Genomic DNA, 5,616 nt, shown 5'->3' with positions numbered 1-5,616 from the left:
ATAAGGTTTAGAACCTTGATTAGGAGGCCGGGAGGGCCATAATTGATTTATTATGGTATTTAATGATTATATACATGTCTACATAAATTATATTATTATATGATGGTGAATGCATGCATATGGGAGTATTTATTATTATAAGGGTATTTTGGTAATTTGGCCGCTGTGGGCGTAATTGTGTATTTTGGGTGCATGGTTATGATTAATTAATATAGCCACATTATAAGGTGGATGGGTTCGAGCTAATCGGCATGAGACGATCGTGAGATGTAAGTGTTCGGTCTAGTCATAACGGGTTTAAGTTCGGGGCTCGGGGTGAGTCTCGGGGTCATTTTGATGACTAGAACATTACCGAGAATAAAAGGGTAATGGGATATGATTTATTGGTACTTGATAATATTGAGAATAGAAGGAATTGGAGAGCGTTAATTATAATTAACGTGATAGGCGGGAAAGGACGGTTTTACCCTCAGAAGTCTTTAGAGGGATTTAATTTGGCCTAGGGGCATTATGGTCTTTTGACCTTAAGGATTTGTATCAGCCTATGAGGTTTAGAAGGCTGTGGAGTTATATAAAAAACAGAGCCCATCCTCATCTCTTCCTTTCTCTCCCGTACAAGAGTTCTCCCTCATCTTTCTTTCAAATTTTAAGAGCCATCTTGAGGAGTTAAGCTAGGAGATCAAAGGGGGAAGCTAGGGAACTTGTCTCAGCCATTAAAAGGGATTCAAAATCGAGTTTGAGGTGAGTTCCAGTCATGTATTTTATGGTGTGCTCTGTTTTGAGCTTTCGTTTTCAACTTGTGAATCTCTTGTAGAAAGTTTGAATTAATAGAAGTTTGGGTGATGTTTACTTTGGGTTTTGATGAGGGTGAGTTGTAGAGGATGTTTGGTGGTTGAATTGGGTGTTAGGTTAAGGTTTGGGACAGGTTTGAAGGGCTTGGTTCCAAGGGAAAACACAGGGGAGGCGAGCTGGTGCGTGCTAAGCTTTTGGCAAAACTGGGTATTAAGCCGCGGCATGGCTGTGGTGCGCCGCGGCTCAAGGCATCTGGCAGAGGGGGTTGCCTCTGTCTGGGGGGCGTGCCGCGGGGCAGCTATGGCGGGTCACGGCCCTTAGTGGCTTTTTGGCCAGAAATGTGTTTTTAGCTTGGGGATTCAAGCCTTAGGCCTCGGGGTTGAACCTAGTACCCGGTTAAGTGGGGATTGATGTCCCGGAGGCTAGATATTGGTTTGGGAACTTATGTTGATCATTTTTATTGATGGTATCCTATATTTGGTTATGACTAGGTGACCGCTAAAGGACTAAAAGTTGATCGTTCTCAAGGGTCGTTCTTTAAATCATTCTAGCTCGAATCTGAGGTAAGAAAACTGCACCCTGTATATATGTGACATGCATGGCTATTCTTGATGCATGTGGGTTGATTATTAAGTATGACATGCATGGTTATTCTTGATGCATGTGGGTTGATTATTAAGTATGACATGCATGGTTATTCTTGATGCGTGTTGGTTGATTACTAAACGTGACATGCATGGCTGCTATTGATGCATGTTGGATTGTTAAGTATGATGCATGTGATGCACGAGAAACATGTGATTAGGACATGCTTTGTATACTGGGTATGATATCGTTCAGAGCTTGAGCCTCTGTGTTGTGCATGGCCCTAATTGTACTGGTACTTGTTAAGTAAGCATGTTGAATGCCTTGTTTATGGGTATTGGACATGTGATATATGTTTGGTGGCATGGCTTACCTGTGTATGGCGCTGGCTTATTAGTCAGAATCGGCAATGGTGTTAGATCCGTCTGTGAAGCTGTGACTTATTAGCTAAGTTCACCATGGGCTGAGCACTGGTCGTGTTTCACCGACCCAAGAGTCAGAAGTGGCAGTGCGTTGTGAACGCTGGGCCAAATGAAGATTAGATCTAATCGAGGTTGGCATTGAATGACCCATATAGGGTATTAATGCTGGACCGACCGGAAGGTCAATGAGAACTATAAGCGCTTACCTGGTCTAAGACCAGATGTTCATAGCCAAGGTATATGACCCCGGTGACTGTTTGTCACATGGCTGGGGGACGTTGTCCTTAGTTACGACTCTAGAGTCGGGAGGATGGTTATGTTGGTGACCAATCACCATGCACCTATCCTGATCAAACTTACGAAGGAACCACTTATCAATTAAGCCCTGGTGACCCTATCGTCACATGGCTAAAGGGAGCTGTACCCACTTCTGTGACTTTTGGCTACTGTCACCTATCTGTTTTGGACCGTTGGTCCTGAATGGCTATTATGATTATTGTTGATATTATATCATGCTTTATTGTGTTTTCTTGCTGGGCGTCGGCTCACGGGTGCTGTGTGGTGCAGGTAAAGGCAAGAGGAAGCTGGACCATCCTTGAGTTGGAGAGCTTAGGTGATGATGTGTACATATGCAGCTGCTCGTCCACCACGGCCAAGGTTTAAAGGGGAACTAGGGTTGAACCCTGTTTTGCCGCTTAGAACGGCCTGTTGTAAATATTTTCTGTAATAGACTCTGAAACTATATTTTCGGGATCCCAATGTATATATTAAACGTTCTAGTGAAACGTTACATCTTAACCAAATTTTTAATCCCTAAACCGCTAATCATACTTAGTACACGATTTTGGCCAAATGACTCAACTAGCGAGTTTAGCACTGTTTACAAGGCACACCGTAACGGTCCCTGGAGTTGGGGCGTTACAGCTTGGTATCAGAGCGAGCCAAGGTTAATGGTTCCTGAAGACAAGCTGGGCATGTACACTCATCATTGAAGATAGCTTCACTCAAGGAATGGTAACTATTTCTGTAGTTATGTGAATAGTTGCTTAAATGGAATATAAATGCTTTATCTGCACATTGTATTAGGGAGCATAAGATTCTGATAGAGCCTGGCTCTTGATTATATGATTATATGCTCCATGGAAATGTTTATGAACATGATCATTTGATTACCTGCTCCATGAATATATATATATAATTGTGATATTTGCATGCTGGAGTTGAGGCATGGCGTGAATGTCGGCGCTGCAATTAGCGCCTCTGACCCCAATAACTATAACGACGAACATTAACTCAGCCCCGAGCTTGGCAGCACCATCCACAGCTCAACTTTCTGGTGATAATTCTTCTAAGTGGAAGAAAAATGAAGGAAATAACCCGAGGCAGATGGGAATAAAAAAAAATGGAGATAAATATATCTCCATTAAGACTGTGTATACCAAGCTCACTGAAACTCGAGAGAATATATACGTGGTGAGTGAGATTCAAGTTCCACTCAGGCAATCTAAAGCAATGCGCAACCAACACACTAAACGAGATCAAAATAAATATTGTCACTTCCACAGGGTCATCAGTCACATGACTAAGGAATGTAGATACCTAAAAGAAGAAATCAATGGATTGATCTTGAGAGGCTACCTCGGTGCAAGCTCTGCCAAACCAGAGGGCAGCTTCATCCTAGCCTGCGCAACAACCTCATGTTGTCGTACCCACTGTAAGGGAGGATAATCAACCTCCCCTAATCGATGGAGAAGAAGTAATAACCATCGTTGGGGATCCCATATAGCTAGAACAAGCATAAATGCTCACAAAAATATATGTTCAGGAGTTGAAAATTGGAGACGAATCACCTTATGTCCCAGAACCTCAAGCTTCCAAGTAGAAAAGGGTCGAAACCCAACCTATTACTTTCACAGAAGAGGACGCCTCTCATGTCCAGTTTCCCCACAATGACCCGTTGGTCATTACCATTGAACTCCCCAACAAGAGAGTTCACCAAGTATTGATTGATAACGGGAGCTCGGTGAACATCCTTTATAAAGCGACTTTGAAGAAAATGGGTTTATTTGTTCGGGACTCAAAAGCCTGTGCAGCCACCTTGTATGGATATCAGGATAATGGATTTCTAGCATGGGGTCAATTGAGCTCCCAATAACATTGGGAGAATATCCATTCTCGATCACTAAAATGTTCGAGTTCATAGTAGTGGACACCCCATCGACCTACGTCGTCCTACTCGGGAAACCAGCCCTGATTAGGCTGGGGGCAGTGACGTTAGTAAGGCACTAAAATTTCTGACACCAAGTGGAATAGGGACGTTAAAGGGAGAACAATTAGCAACCTGAGTGTAACGTCTCAAATTCCCTAATATGGCTTAGTGCCTGGATTAGGGGACCGGGAGGCAATAATTGACTTAATTGAGTGCCTATGTGTTATGAGCATGTTATTATGTGAAATATGTGAATTGTATTATGATATAATTATGCTTGCATGTTTAGGTTTATTAAATATGCATGTGGGCTCGTTTCTTATAAGAAGGGCATTTTCGTAATTTTGACCTGTTAAGGGTATAATTGTAAATATATGTGATATATGAATGCGACCACATTATTATATGGATATATCTGAGTTACTCGGCACGCGAGGAAATCCTAGAGAGCTAGTTAGCGGAAAAGTCATAACGGGGTGAAATACCCAGTCCGGGGTGAGCCTAGGGGTATTTTGGTAATTTTGTAAATTACCAGGAATTATAGAGTAATGGGAATTAATTGATGAATATTTTGGTTTAACAGATTTATTTGGGATTATATGGAGTAATTTGAGATTAGTGGAAATCATGCCAAAGGACGATTTTGCCCTTAATGATATTGAAGAGTTTAGATGAGAGCTAGGGGTGTTTTGGTCATTTCCCTTGCCCATGGGTTAGCTTGGTCAGCTGAGAAGGGATCCTTTCGAGTTTACGAACACAAAATAACAGCCACACTTTTTCTTTCGTCACTTTTTAGTCCCTTTGAAGCTTTTGGAGAATTTGTGATTTTGAAAGGTGGAAAAGCTTGGAATTGGAGGATTGAAGTTGGGTTTGGAGTAGGAGGCGGCTTAGGATTGTGTTTTATCAGAGGTAAGCTGCCATTCCCCGGAGACTTCTTCTGAGTTTTTAGTAATATTGATGTTCTTGAGTTTAAGGTGTGATTTTGGGTTTTATGGGGATTTTGGTTTATCTTATGGTGAATTGATGTTGCTGGTAGTTTAGTTGGGTGGTATGGGGTATTTTGTGATTGAAATCCTGGTAGAAACCCTTACTTTGGTAAAATTCTGGGTCTGATTTCCCAGGAAATCGCAGAATTTGTGCGACCGCACTAGGTCGGGCGCGATCGCGCTAGTGTCCTAGTAAGAGAGGAATAGGTTCCAATTTAGGGGCTCGAGTTCAAAGGTGCGATTGCGCCAAGGGTTGGCACAACGCGCCAATGGTCCAGAAGCCCCAGACTTTCTGTGGGCGCAACCGCACCAGGGGCCCTGAAATGCCTGTTTTCTATTTTTAGGGAAACGCCTGGGGGGCTCGGGAATCTGGTTTGGGAGTTTGCTTGGGAGGCTCAGGAATCTAGTTTGGGAGTTTGCTTGGGGGGGCTCGAGGGGTATTTTTAGTGCCCCGTTAACTGGGAACCATGGTTTTAAGAATTAGAGTTCGGTCTAGAACTCAGGGTCTAAGGTTAAGTCCTGATGAACGTATAATTGTGTTGTGATTAAGGTTTCTGCCAGGCTCGGGTCAGGATTAGCGCTCGGGGTCGTTTTGCTATTTGCACGAGGATTGAGATAAGAA

This window comes from Humulus lupulus, chromosome 2 (assembly GCF_963169125.1).
Source record: "Humulus lupulus chromosome 2, drHumLupu1.1, whole genome shotgun sequence".
In the NCBI taxonomy this organism is placed as follows: Eukaryota; Viridiplantae; Streptophyta; class Magnoliopsida; order Rosales; family Cannabaceae; genus Humulus; species Humulus lupulus.
Note: the sequence above shows the minus strand (reverse complement) of the source record.